The sequence below is a fragment of the Montipora capricornis genome, chromosome 8 (assembly GCF_036669925.1).
Source record: "Montipora capricornis isolate CH-2021 chromosome 8, ASM3666992v2, whole genome shotgun sequence".
In the NCBI taxonomy this organism is placed as follows: domain Eukaryota; kingdom Metazoa; phylum Cnidaria; class Anthozoa; order Scleractinia; family Acroporidae; genus Montipora; species Montipora capricornis.
In genome coordinates this window covers 363216-378215 of record NC_090890.1, presented here as the reverse complement: position 1 = coordinate 378215, position 15000 = coordinate 363216, and the positions used below count along the sequence as shown (strand labels likewise).

The window sequence follows — 15000 nt, the reverse complement described above, 5'->3', positions numbered from 1 at the left end:
TGTTTGTGATCTTTCTTCGTAAATTTTGTGGGATTTCCTCAGGGAATTTCAACTACATGGGTCTCAATAACAGAGGCGATACCTTCATTTGCTGCTGGATCCAGATTTGTTGAGATCCTTCTTCAACCAGGTACTGTACTCAGCGTGCTGCCTTCCTTAATGATCTAAGAACGAAGCAAGAGAATTTGGTTAAGAAATCTGAAAAGTATTTTGTAGGCAACATTGAATTGGCTTTCATATGGTAGAACTTAGAGATTGATATGCGCTTTTGTAGATAGCAATTTGCACAAACGTTTACACTGTATACTTAAAATCATCCAATAATTGCTAATATCATACACCTGATGCGTGATCTGACTTTGATCACCTGGATTCCATTTTAGGAACATTATTGAGGTCACACGTTAATTTGTAATTGCGTTTGACAAACTACGGGAACAAAGTTTATTTGCATAATTAATGTTACTTCCTTGAAGGCTTGATAAATACAGTTGCGATAGCGAACAGCCTACTACGTACAAAATCCTATTAAATAATAAAAACGGCATGAATGCGCAAAAGTCTGTTTCCTACGGCTTTCATTCTCGGATTTTTTTTTAATGCTTTCCGGCTTCGCGAATGTGTTTGAACTTTGTCAACACGAAGGAGGCTTGACTGTGATTGGACGACTGAGACAATGCAGTCATGTCGGGAGACCCACGGGAATAGACAAATTTGCGGTTGTCAAACTACCGTCTGTCACCCCGGTAAGGGTCAGTTTGTTATCAACGGTCGACGCCGTGGCCACTCTTATCATAAAGCATCGCCTTCGAAAGCTTTTTTGTTGCAATATTCACCGCCTGGCGTTGCTCGCAAGACTGCTATCGCGTTAATGGTGGGTTGAGATGAAAGTTCAATCTTTGTCAATTGATTCTGATAAGGAATTGTGACCGTGGGAACATTTTATCCAGGAATATTTGACTGAAACTGATGGCTCCTGAAAATTTGGTCTCAAGTCTCGGAGGGTGTAAATTTCATGTTGCAGGTCTTTGTTTCACCATAGCTAAAACAACCCAAACCTTTACTAATGCTAACAATTGGCACAAAAATATTATGTTTAAGCCCCAGGTTAGCATTTTTGTAAAGGCTTGGGTTGTTTCAGTTAGCGTAAAAGAATGATTTGCAACCCTAACCTGCAACCTGCAACCTGCACTTTACACCCTCCGCTCCAGCACTAGTTTTGGGATTTTATTATAGCAGCCGTTGACAACCCAGAAATTGAAAAATGGCTCAAATTGCGTCGGATCTGGAAAATAACCACACAGGAAGGAAGCTATCCACAATGGCAATAAGTTTAGGCTTTTTAATTGAGATTTTTTACATATAATAATCTTTTTAAACTTTTTATCGGGATTCCCATACAAATCCTTATATTTTTGTCGGCCATTGCTCACACTGAGCTTGGGGTGCCTGTGGTCTCAACAGCTGTTGAGAACCGGTTTTTCGATTTCTGTGCATCAGAAACTCCCTCGAACGTTATGTCCAGTCGTACGATGTTTGTACAACGACAACACAACAACAATGTTTTCGATCTAGAAAAGCTCATTGCAAGTTCGAATTTGGAGTTGAAAAGGCAGAACCGCTTAGTCTTGCAGATCCTTTACAGATTCCAGCTGTGTTCCGTTGCAGACAGAATCATTTGCGATGGTTTAGAGGGACTGTGTGCTGCTGAGTAAACAAGTCAGTACACGAACGGGACTCCCTCTCATTTCTCTCAGAAAAATCAGGTCATGTTCCTGGCTCCACTCCATCGGCCTAGAGTGACACATAATGTTGATAGCAATGAAGAATCAAAACAGCTAAAATCTTCGTCAAGTTACCTCGTAATACTCACTTGCATTTTTGCATTTGATCGTCAGATGCCGCCATCGTCAGTCTGAGTCTACAGCTGTCCTTTTAAAATACGATGATTAAAATGCGTCTTATGCCAAAAGCGATTCAAAGAAATCACTTGAAGGTATTCTTTTGAATATAAACGGGTAAAAGACTTGAATTTACCCACCTTTTCTACACACCGCCAAAACAAGGCTTTTGAGGTCGCCGCCGATACTAGCCGACTTCGCGCTTAACCTACGACGTCAAAAGGAAATAAAACTTTACTTCCGGGCGCCTTCGCCTTCCTAAAAAGTCGCTTTTCTAAAGGTTCCTAATATGCCCGTAATGACGTCAGGTCAGGTTACCAAAATCCTACACTTCATTCCGTTTTCTTAGCTAATTCTGGATAGGCACTGACATAACGGAATTTTTTTAGACGGAGTGAGGCTTGTGCGTCTTGTCTTCCCTGTTCTTAATTTCAGATGATATCGGCCTTTCATGTAAAGTCTGCTTTGCACTAAAGAAAAGAGAATCTGTTGGTTCTATTCTTTTTTTGCCATCACGCGGTCGTTTTTCGAATGTTTTGCGGTGCCTCTAAATTGCATATTACAACGTGAGAAATAGTTGCAGTGATAAATATCACCATGAACTGAGTTTACATATTTCGTTTGTCACTTGTTGTTTGCTTCGTATTTGATGATCAAGAAGCGAGGGTAGCAGATGCAATATTGGGTGAATGTGCATAAGATCCAGTCACTTAGTTTAAATAGGTTTACCTTGAAGTCAAAAGTACCACCCCGGTGGGACTCGAACCCACAACCTTTGAATTAGAAGTCCAACACGCTAGTCCATTGCGCCACGGGGGCTAACTGATTATTGTTTTTAATCATTCCTGCTAAATTTTAGGCATTTGCGCCACAGGGATTTCCAAGGACACGAGAACCGCTTCGCTGGCGGGCTCAACGTTTTTATTTAAGACTGAATTTAGATCACGGATAAACAGAGACTCTTTAATCTTACAATTTTACTGGTCGATGAGACATGCATTGTAAAATTAAAGATTCTCTGTTTAACCGTGATTTAAAAGCCAGCTTTAAATAGACGACTTCACGCTCTTCATTGCATTATGGGTAATTAGGACAACATGGTGGAAAATTCAAAGCAAAATATTCTGTACATGACTCTATTTTATAGACTTTCGCCTTCATAAACCAAACAAATAAGTTCATGCGCACAACTGAGAAGAATTAGACTTGGTATCCGTTCTTTGGAATTGCTAAATATTGCTCTATTTGTCTGCATACATTCTCTGGAATTTTGTGCCTTTGGAATTACAGGAAATGTATGGCAAAAACTCTTTTTAATAAAATAATTTCTACAATAGCCAATCTCTCCAAATTTATTCTGCCGCACTTTTGAGCGCATATCTTTTGTTCTGGAAAATAAAAAACCCAAAATTGCATATCATGAATACTTTTTATTGGTTTGAACTTCTTACAAACCCTTGAATTTCTCTCCATCTTGCCCTGATTACCCATGATGCACTCAAGAGCGTGTGACTCGTTTATGAAAACGTTGCAGTGCCGGAGAAACTTTATCATTCTCTATTATTAGCATATTTCTTGTCGTTTTACGTCAATCAATTTCCTTAGTTCCCAGTCCATTCATTTGTATTTTTAAATTTAAATTTAAATTTATCTGTAACTGAATAATAATCACTTATTATGATGTATGTTGTAACATACGAAACGTTAAGTTTATAAAAAGAGTTATGCAGTTCAAGCAAATGATTGTAACCTCTGTTTACGTTATATTATTCAGAAAGGTCTTCCCCAAGCGAGAATAAGAGATATCGTCGACATGAATTCATTATCATTTCCATAGAAGTCTCAGGCATTTTTTTGTGAGACGTGCCTTTTTCCTTCCTTCCCTCTCTATTTGTCTTTGCTTCCTGTTCCTTTATCTTCATCTGAAAGTGGCCGCCAGACCTCCATATCTCAGTAGGAGTGCGGGTAATATCGGTGTACCGGTATACTTAAAATCATCTAATCATTGCTAAATTTAATTATTCTCCTCATTCCAAATTTGACTCTGATCACCTGAGGTCAAGTTAATTTGGACATTTTCTTTCCAAACCTGTACATAGCTCTCACCTAAATTAAGCGTACAGAATTTAGTTTCCCAAGATTCGGAGTAACGAAAAAACACCTTAAATGAAGTAAAGTGTCAGGAGTGGGATTCGAACCCACGCCTACATGAGTAGACTGCGACCTGAACGCAGCGCCTTGGACCGCTCGGCCATCCTGACACCTACTCTTTCGAATGGGGAGGAGCGTGTTGGCAAAAATGCCGACGTAGGGCCTACCACCTCTGCAATGGTATGTAGGTTGAAAACGAGAAAATGTATCTGCAGGCCTTGGGGCGTTGAAACATATCCGTCCCGGCCTGGTGCCTCGCCAAACCTTGCTGCGAATGTAGATGAGGCTTAAGTCCTTCCTTATCTAGATTATTGGTCTGAGGTTTGGGGTTCCATTTGTAAAATCCAGTGTGACAGACTCCATAGATTGCAAAATAAGACCGGGAGAAGGCCTTTCGTGATTTTAACACAAGATCTGCTGATGATACTTCACTACTAAGGTGGGACAATCTTGAGCAAAGGTAACGCTTGAAACAGCTCATAAATAAGTGTTTTTAATTCGGAATAATTTTTGTCCGGATGGTTTAAAGAATTTGTTTGAGCGAGCCTCCGGAATTCATTCGTACAATTCACGGCGCTCCTCAATTAATGCTTTCGTGCCCGGGCCCCATGCCGAGTCTGCTGAGAGGGCGTTTTGCTATAGAGGTGCCGTCATGTAGAATGGCCTTGACAACATAGTTAAGTTGGCGCTTCATCTCAACACTCTCGGCTCTGCTAAGGTTCGTGCAAGTACTTATTTTAGTTGTTATGAAACTTGTTTAGGTAATTCACAGCTCAAATTTTAGTGCAATAAACATTGGAGTAGTGGAACATTTTTGTAGTATTAGGACATTGTAATTTTTCAGCTTGTGTCTTGTTCTGACTTTTATGTAAACGGCTCGCTGGAAGAGCAAACTGGCGGTCATGGGCTCAAATCCCATAAGGTTTGTTGAAATTTGAATTCTATGGCAATCTGTGTAGTTGTGCATAATTCTGTAAATTGGAATGTTTTAATGAGATCAAATTCTTCTCACTAGACAAAGCTGAAGATGATGCGCTTTAGAGCATCTCATTTCGGTTAGAGCCTCGAGGAACAATCTTAATCTGATTTGGAAGTTATTCTTGGAAGGTACATGTACACGGACCCACGAGTTCTCTTTTTAAAGCTAGCATTACACTTTTTATCAATTTATTTAGCGAAATCTCCCTTTAACTAAGCTTTTGTGACAATTTCCGGGCCATCGTCGTCCATTTTTGTACCTTTAGTATCATAAAGCTTCAACTGAAGGTCCTTTCTGTGGTGTGACTTGTGCCACGTTACGATTTCGCCAAAGACTGGGCGGAAACAGCCGACACGTTTCTTAAAGTAGTGGGCTTTAACTTCCGAAAAGGTAATTTTTTACCTGTAGCCGCAACGCTTTACGTCATGACTTTTCCAAGGCGGGAACCAAACTAAGGTAAAACTTCGTTAATTGGACCAGTAGTTCAAGAAAACCAAACCAAACAGAGGACCTTTCAACCGTAGTCCACCTTCCATGTAAAAATGCAGACCTAAATCCGAATACTTGTGGAAATTGAGTAAAAACTGCAAGCGTTATTACTGTTGCCCTAGGTCTGTTTGATTTCTAACTTTTGCATTTAAGTCATATTCTAAAGTCCGTGACTCCCTCAAGTTTTTACTATACGAAAAGCAAAGTTGATGACTTCCGCAAGAAGGGCACAAGAGCGTTAGTCAGCCAAAAACCAAAAGGTGCACCGCCCAACGTGGGGCTCGAACCCACGACCCTGAGATTAAGAATCTCATGCTCTACCGACTGAGCTAGCCGGGCTCCGCGCTGCAAAACCGCTGACGGAACGTTTAACAAACATATGTGACTGGCATGCTTGGGCGAGAGGCATTTCGGGTTTTTTCATCCTGAGATGCTGCAAAACTATTATAATTACTATCATGAGGGGTCTTGGAAAGGACGATAAAAAGACAATTAAAGGACGGTTATTTAAAAGTAATAGCAGCAGTTTCACTAGCAACATTTGTGGCTTCCTTAATGGTGTTGACAAAAGAATCCTCCTTACAAGAGAGGGTTCCTCTCCACTAACTAAAACATTCACAAGTCAGCAGGCAGTTTGGGAGAAATTTTGTGTGTGTAGATGATGAGTTGAGGAAAAATTATAGACAAAAGTTAAGGTTAGTCTGTAAAATGAGGAGGAAATATTCATAAAGCAACTCTCAACGCCAAAATGAGGCTAACAAATGAAACAAACTCTGTGTGAAATTCAGAAACAGCCAGATAGTGCATGTACGATAAACTTAATCAAGTAGGAGAGATGATTGAGAGAGAGATACTTGACCATGAAAACTATACGTTCTTAAAAATTGGAATAATAAATGTCAAAATCTTTATCCTAAAATCTTCGTTCTTTAATATATATGGAGAAAACTAAAGAAATCCCATGGAATATGAAAGACAGGTTCGACGAAACAAATCCAACCATTGAAGGGCTCACGGAAGGCTACCACGTGGTTCGTTGACAGTCCACTCAACATGTAGCCGCCATAGCTCCCGTAGCACAGTAGGTTGGAGCGTCGTATATTCTTATAAGCAGTACTGAGAACGGTCACCAACGGTGCTGAAGTAAGGCGCTTTCGATAACCGCCGCGAGTAACTGTATTTTAACGTATACATTTTGCACTCTCATTGGACAATTTGAAACACTTGGCCAATGAGAGTGCAGAATGTAATATGATCGCCATCAAGCTATAACAGCCGTAGCCACACATCTAGCTGAACGCATGGGAAGATTATAGAAGCCGAACATTATTTAGAATTTATCCGCCAAAAATCGCTGTGTCGTCCCGGAGTGGAGTTGATGTAATATAGGAAATTAAACTGGCCATAAAAACACCACAGCCTTAAGAGGCTGTGGTATTTTTATGGCGATTTGGACAGTTGCTTTCTGATGCGATAGCAATTTGTGGGACGAGATCGCCGCTAGTCACCAGCATCTCTTCTCTTTATGAGTGGAAATGACAACAAACGTCATCGTAAAAATTCGAAAGCCACAAACCAGGCTAAAATGAGCACAGTTTGCCCTCCGATTGCGCAGAAAACACGAGCACAACTGTACGTAGAGGTAAGTTTATTTCTACATTTACAGCTTATTTTAGGATTTAGAAGTTCCATATCTCAGTAGAAGTGTGGGTAAGATCGGTGTACTGTATACTTAAAATCATCAGATCATTGCTAAATTTAATTATTCTCCTTATTCCAAATTTGACCCTAATCACCTGAGGTCAAGTTAATTTGGACATTTTCTTTCCAAACCTGTACATAGCGCTCACCCGGCTAAATTAAGCGTACAGAATTTAGTTTCCCAAGATTCGGAGTAACAAAAAAAACACCTTAAATGAGGTGAAGAATCAGGAGTGGGATTCGAACCCACGCCTACATAAGTAGACTGCGACCTGAACGCAGCGCCTTGGACCGCTCGGCCATCCTGACACCTAGTCAGTTTCGAATGGGGAGGAGCGTGTTGGGAAAAATGCCGACGAAGGGCCTACCACCTCTGCAATGGTATGTAGGTTTAATTTCGACGGATTTCAACCTGCATCGCTGCTAGCCGGATAAGAGTACTTTGCTCTATCAAAGAAGTGGACATTACAGAGTCTCACATGTCTCCATTTTTAGGCAAAAAGTTAGATGCCCTTTGCCCGCGCTATCCCTTGGATGAGGAGGAAGGCTTTACCTCGACTTGTACTTTATGTTTGTCATGAGTTTTTTTCTTTTTCCTGCCGTTTACATCAGGCACTGACAGAAAGTTTTGTAGGCGGAGGAAAGCTCGTGCGTCTTCCCTGTTCTTTTTTCACAGGAAATCGGCTTTTTATGTAAAGCCTGTATTGCATTGACGAAGACAATCATTTCGCGATGTCTCAAAGTCGAAGATTTCAAAGTAAGAGATAGTTGTAGTGGTAACTATCAACGCTGAGTAGACATATTTCGTTTGCCTCTTGTTGTTTGCTTCATATTTGATGGTCACGGAGAGAGAACAAGAGGTGTAATATTGGGTGAATGTAACATCCAGTCACTTAGTTTTACGTAAGCTGACTTTAAAGTCAAAAGCATCACCCCAGATGAGACTTGAACCCACAACCTTTGAATTAGAAGTCCAACACGCTAGTCAATTCCGCCACGGGGGCTCTGTGAACACCACAAAAAAACGGGGGCAACAGTTGCGCCAGTTCATATCAAGACGGCTTTGTTAATAAAGGCATGGCATGTTTAAGTTTATAAAAAGAGTTATGCAGTTCAAGCAAATGATTGTAACCTCTGTTTACGTTATATTATTCAGAAAGGTCTTCCCCAAGCGAGAATAAGAGATATCGTCAACATGAATTCATTATCATTTCCATAGAAGGCTCAGGGATTTTTTGTGAGACGTTCCTTTTTCCTCTCTTCCCTCTCCATTTGCCTTTATCTACTGTTCCTTTATCTTCATCTGAAAGTGGCCGCCAGACTTCCATATCTCAGTAGGAGCCCGGGTAAGATCGGTGTACTGTATACTTAAAATCATCTAATCATTGCTAAATTTAATTATTCTCCTCTCCCGAGGTCAAGTTAATTTCGACATTTTCTTTCCAAACCTGTACATAGCTCTCACCTAAATTAAGCGTACAGAATTTAGTTTCCCAAGATTCGGAGTAACGAAAAAACACCTTAAATGAAGTAAAGTGTCAGGAGTGGGATTCGAACCCACGCCTACATGAGTAGACTGCGACCTGAACGCAGCGCCTTGGACCGCTCGGCCATCCTGACACCTACTCTTTCGAGTGGGGAGGAGCGTGTTGGCAAAAATGCCGACGTAGGGCCTACCACCTCTGCAATGGTATGTAGGTTGAAAACGAGAAAATGTATCTGCAGGCCTTGGGGCCTTGAAACATATCCGCCCCGGCCTTGTGCCTCGCCAAACCTTGCTGCGAATGTAGATGAGGCTTAAGTCCTTCCTTATCTAGATTATTGGTCTGCGTTTTGGGGTTGCATTTGTAAAATCCAGTGTGACAGACTCCATAGATTGCAAAATAAGACCGGGAGAAGGCCTTTCGTGATTTTAACACAAGATCTGCTGATGATACTTCACTACTAAGGTGGGACAATCTTGAGCAAAGGTGACGCTTGAAACAGCTCACAAATAAGTGTTTTTAATTCGGAATAATTTTTGTCCGGATGGTTTAAAGAATTTGTTTGAGCGAACCCCCGGAATTCATTCGTACAATTCACGGCGCTTCACAATTAATGCTTTCGTGCCCGGGCCCCATGCCGAGTCTGCTAAGAGGGCGTTTTGCTATAGAGGTGCCGTCATGTAGAATGGCCTTGACAACAAAGTTAAGTTGGCGCTTCATCTCAACACTCTCGGCTCTGCTATGGTTTGTGGAAGTACTTATTTTAGTTGTTATGAAACTTGTTTAGGTAATTCACAGCTCAAATTTTAGTGCAATAAACATTGGAGTAGTGGAACATTTTCGTAGTATTAGGATATTGTAATTTTTCAGCTTGTGTCTTTTTCTAACTTTTTGTAAACGGTTCGCTGGAAGAGCAATCTGGCGGTCATGGGCTCAAATCCCATGAGGTTTGTTGAAATCTGAATTCTATAACAATGTGTAGTTGTGCATAATTCTGTAAATTGGAATGTTTCAATGAAATCAAATCCTTCTCACTAGACAAGGCTGAAGATGATGCGTTTTAGGGCAACTCATTACGGTTAGAGCCTCGAGGAACAATCTTAATCTGATTTGGAAGTTATTCTTGGAAGGTACACGGACCCATAAGTTCTCTTTTTAAAGCTAGCATTACACTTTTCATCAATTTATTAGCGAAATCTCCCTTTAACTAAGCTCTTGTGACAATTTCCTGGCCATCGTAGTCCATTTTTGTACCTTAAGTATCATAAAGCTTCAACTGAAGGTCCTTTCTGTGGTGTGACTTGTGCCACGTTACGATTTCGCCAAAGACTGGGCGGAAACAGCCGACACGTTTCTTAAAGTAATAGGCTTCAATTTCCGAAAAGGTAATTTTTTACCTGTAGCCGCAACGTCATGACTTTTCCGAGGCGCGAACCAAACTAAGGTAAAACTTCGTTAATTGGGCCAGTAGTTCAAGAAAACCAAACCAAACAGAGGACCTTTCAACCGTAGTCCACCTTCCATGTAAAAATGCAGACCTAAATCCGAATACTTGTGGAAATTGAGTAAAAACTGCAAGCGTTATTACTGTTGCCCTAGGTCTGTTTGATTTCTAACTTTTGCTTTTAAGTCATATTCTAAAGTCCGTGACTCCCTCAAGTTTTTACTATACGAAAAGCAAAGTTGATGACTTCAGCAAGAAGGGCACAAGAGCGATAGACAGCCAAAAAATAGAAGGTGCACCGCCCAACGTGGGACTCGAACCCACGACCCTGAGATTAAGAGTCTCATGCTCTACCGACTGAGCTAGCCGGGCTCCACGCTGCAAAACCGCTGACGGAACGTTCAACAAACATATGTGACTGGCATGCTTGGGCAAGAGGCATTTCGGGTTTGTTCATCCTCAGATGCTGCAAAACTATTATAATTACTATCATGAGGGGTGTGGGAAAGGACGATCAAAAGACAATTAAAGGGCGGTTATTTAAAAGTAATGGCAGCAGTTTCAATAGCAACATTTGTGGCTTCCTTAATGGTGTTGACAAAAGAATCCTCCTTACAAGAGAGGGTTCCTCTCCACTAACTAAAACATTCACAAGTCAGCAGGCAGTTTGGGAGAAATTTTGTGTGTGTAGATGATGAGTTGAGGAAAAATCATAGACAAAAGTTAGGGTTAGTCTGTAAAATGAGGAGGAAAAATTCATAAAGCAACTCTCAACGCCAAAATAAGGCTAATAAATGAAACAAACTCTGTGTGAAATTCAGAAACAGCCAGATAGTGCATGTACGATAAACTTAATCAAGTAGGAGAGATGATTGAGAGAGAGATACTTGACCATGAAAACTATACGTTCTTAAAATTGAAATAATAAATGTCAAAATCTTTATACTAAAATCTTCGTTCTTTAATATATATGGAGAAAACTAAAGAAATCCCATGCAATATGAAACACAGGTTCGACGAAGCAAATCCAACAATTGAAGGGCTCACGGGAGGCTACCACGTGGTTCGTTGACAGTCCACTCAACATGTAGCCGCCATAGCTCCCGTAGCAAAGTAGGCTGGAGCGTCGTATATTCTTATAAGCAGAACTGAGAACGGTCACCGACGGTGCTGAAGTAAGGAGGTTTCGATACCCGCCGCGAGCAACTGTACATTTTGCACTCTCATTGGACAATTTGAAACACTTGGCCAATGAGAGTGCAGAATGTAATATGATCGCCATCAAGCTATAACAGCCGTAGCCACACATCTAGCTGAACGCATGGGAAGATTATAGAAAGCCGAACGTTATTTTGAATTTATCCGCCAAAAATCGCTGTGTTGTCCCGGTTGTGGAGTTGATGTGATAGGAAATTTATCTGGCCATAAAAAAACACTGCCTTTTAAGGCTGTGGTGTTTTTATGGCGACTTGGACAATTGCTTTCTGATGCGAGAGCAACTTGTGGGACGAGATCGCCGCGAGTCACCAGCCTCTCTTCTCTTTATGAGTGGAAATGGCAACTAACGGCATCGTAAAAATTTGAAAGCCACAAACCCGGCTAAAAAGGACACAGTTTGCCCTCCGATTGCGCAGAAAACACGAGGACAACTGTACGTAGAGGTAAGTTTATTTCTACATTTACAGCTTATTTTACCATTTATAAGCTCCATATCTCAGTAGGAGTGCTGGTAAGATCGGTGTACTGTATACTTAGAATCATCTGATCATTGCTAAATTTAATTATTCTCCTTATTCCTAATTTGACTCTGATCACCTGAGGTCAAGTCAATTTCGACATTGTCTTTCCAAACCTGTACATAGCGCTCACCTAAATTAAGCGTACAGAATTTAGTTTCCCAAGATTCGGAGTAACAAAAAAAACTTTAAATGAGGTGAAGTGTCAGGAGTGGGATTCGAACCCACGCCCACACGAGTAGACTATGACTTGAACGCAGCGCCTTGGACCGCTCGGCCATTCTGACACCTACCCTTCGAATGGGGAGGATCGTGTTGTGAAAAATGCCGACGTAGGGCCTACCACCTCTGCAATGGTGTGTAGGTTAAATTCCGACGGATTTCAACCTGCATCCCTGCTAGCCGGAACGTAGATTAGAGTACTTTGCTCTATCAAAGAAGGGGACATTACAGAGTTTCACATGTCTCCATTTTTAGGCAAAAAGTTAAGTGCCCTTTGCCCGCGTTTTCCCCTGGATGAGGAGGAAGGGTTTACATCGACTTGTGCTTTATCTTTGTTATGATGTTTTCTCTTTTTTCTGCCGTTTACATCAGGCACTGACAGAAAGTTTTGTAGGCGGAGGAAAGCTCGTGCGTCTTCCCTGTTCTTTTTTCACAGGAAATCGGCTTTTTATGTAAAGCCTGTATTGCATTGACGAAGACAATCATTTCGCGATGTCTCAAAGTCGAAGATTTCAAAGTAAGAGATAGTTGTAGTGGTAACTATCAAGCTGAGTAGACATATTTAGCTTGCCACTTGTCGTTTGCTTCATATTTGATGATCAGGGAGAGAGAACAGGAGGTGTAATATTGAGTGAATGTAACATTCAGTCACTTAGTATTAAGTAAGCTGACTTTATAAAGTCAAAAGCATCACCCTCGATGAGACTCAAACACACAACCTCCAACACGCCAGTCAATTCCTCCACGGGGGCTGCGTGAACACCACAAAAAAACGGGGGCAACAGTTTGCGTCAGTTAATATTAAGACGGCTTTGTTAATAAAGGCATTACTCCCAATTCAAAAATGTGCAATTGGCAAGGGTAAACAAACACAGTCCGGTTAAGGTCGAAGGTGTTAGGATGGCCGAGCGGTCTAAGGTGCTGCCTTCAGGTCGCAGTCTATTCATGTAGGCGTGGGTCCGAATCCCACTCCTGACACGTCTATCAAACTTAAGCTAGTAAATGGGGCAAACGAATCATGCAAAACTTCATTCTTGACGTCTTTTTAAGCTAAGCACTGTTTGCAGTTTGAAAGTGAAAATACGAAAATTAACTTGACCGCAACAATTTTGATAAAATGGAATCCAGGTGATGTTAGTCAAACCTCGCATCAGGTGTATGATTAATATTCCCATTTATTGGATTCTTTAAAGTATACAGCATAAACATTTGTACAAATCGATATTGACACTAAAGCGCATACGAATCTCCAAGTTCTACCATATGAAATACAACTCATTCTTGCATGCAAAAAGTTTTAAGATTTGTTAATTAAAATCTCAGCTTATCCTCGTCCTCAGCTTACATTCTGGATGGCTACGCGCAAAATACCTGATTACAGCAACCCATTCGCTACCTTGAATTAACAATTATTGTAAATTTGCAACTTGCTCTGAATTTACTAAAATCGTTAATTTAGAAGACAGGAAGCTTGATATGGATTATGGGAAATGGTCATGAATTTTTTAAAAGACAACCCAAGTATATGGACATAGGACTCGCACCTGAGAATGTTCTCAATCAATTTCAGAGTACTTATGCTAATGAGATTCTTTCGGACTACCTTCCTGTCAGTTGCGGGGTCCCACAAGGATCTGTACTTGGACCCCTATTGTTTCTCATTTATATAGATGACCTTCAAGAATGCAAGCTATCACCATCATCTGTACTTATGTATGATGGTGATACGTCCCTTACCTTCTCCGCTGATAACTATGCAACTCTTGAAGAGAAATTAAACGAAAATATTAACGAGGTCCAAAAATGGTAACAATCCAATAAGCTCACAATAAATGGCAAAAAGTCAATTGAAAATATATGATTACCGGAAGTCACTATAGACGTATGCTGAGGACCCATGCCTTAGAGTTACTGTAACTAATCAGCAGTTGATGCCGCGGCGGACTGCGTATGAATATCTGGGAATTGAGGTTGACGAGGCATTGGGATGGCAATGCCAAAGAGATGGTGCCTCGCCAACCATGCTGCCAATGTATATGAGGCTTTAGTCCTTCCCTATACTTAGATTATTGCTCTGAGGTTTGGGGTTGTATTTGTAAAATCCAGTGTTACAGACTCCATAGATTGCAAAATAGAGCGGGGAGAAGGCCTTTCGTGATTTTAACATAAGATCTGCTGATATACTTCACTACTACGATGGGACAACCTTGAGAAGAGGTGACGATCGAAGGAGGTCACAAAGAAGTGTTTTTAATTCGGAATAATCTTTTTTCGGATGGTTTAAAGAATTTGTTCGAGCGAACCTCGGAATTCATTCATACAATTCACGGGGTCCTCAATAATGCTTTCGTGCCTGGATCCCATACCGAGGCTGCTAAGAGGGGGTTTTGCTATGTAGATTGGCCTTGACAACAAAGTTAAGTTTGCGCTTCATCTCAAATCTCGGCTCTGCTATGATTTAAGGGAGTTGTGGAAGTACTTATTTAGTTGTTATGAAACTTGTTTAGGTAATTCACAGCTCTAATGTTAGTGCAATAAACATTGGACTAGTGGAATATTTTTTAGTATTAGGATATTGTAATTTTTCAATTCTGTCTTTTTTTAACTTTAGGTAAACGGCTCGCTGGAAGAGAAAACTGGCGGTCATGCATGGGCTCAAATCCAACGGTGCCTTGGGCTTTATTGATGACTGGGTGAGGTTTTTTGAAATCTGAAGTCTATGACAATCTGTGAAGTTGTGCATAATTCCCGTAAATTGGAGCGCTTTAATAACATCAAATCCTTCTCATAGACAAATTAGAATATAATGCGTTTTACAACTTCCATGTACAAATCCAGACCAAAATCCAATACTTGTGGAAAATGAGTAAGGACTGCAAGCGTTATTACCTCT

The 15000-nt window shown here is 40.8% G+C and overlaps 6 non-coding genes across 6 annotated transcripts; all 6 read right to left on the bottom strand.

The window, feature by feature from the left end:
* Positions 1-2644: 2644 nt before the first annotated feature.
* Positions 2645-2720, bottom strand: Trnar-ucu (transfer RNA arginine (anticodon UCU)). The gene has a single exon. It is a non-coding gene; the product is annotated as a tRNA-Arg (tRNA).
* Positions 2721-4078: 1358 nt separating this feature from the next.
* On the bottom strand, positions 4079-4162 carry Trnal-cag (transfer RNA leucine (anticodon CAG)). The gene has a single exon. It is a non-coding gene; the product is annotated as a tRNA-Leu (tRNA).
* A 1624-nt stretch (positions 4163-5786) lies between these two features.
* Trnak-cuu (transfer RNA lysine (anticodon CUU)) lies at positions 5787-5859 on the bottom strand. Its single transcript has one exon. It is a non-coding gene; the product is annotated as a tRNA-Lys (tRNA).
* A 1587-nt stretch (positions 5860-7446) lies between these two features.
* Trnal-cag (transfer RNA leucine (anticodon CAG)) lies at positions 7447-7530 on the bottom strand. Its single transcript has one exon. It is a non-coding gene; the product is annotated as a tRNA-Leu (tRNA).
* A 1227-nt stretch (positions 7531-8757) lies between these two features.
* Positions 8758-8841, bottom strand: Trnal-cag (transfer RNA leucine (anticodon CAG)). Its single transcript has one exon. It is a non-coding gene; the product is annotated as a tRNA-Leu (tRNA).
* A 1607-nt stretch (positions 8842-10448) lies between these two features.
* On the bottom strand, positions 10449-10521 carry Trnak-cuu (transfer RNA lysine (anticodon CUU)). The gene has a single exon. It is a non-coding gene; the product is annotated as a tRNA-Lys (tRNA).
* Positions 10522-15000: the final 4479 nt, after the last annotated feature.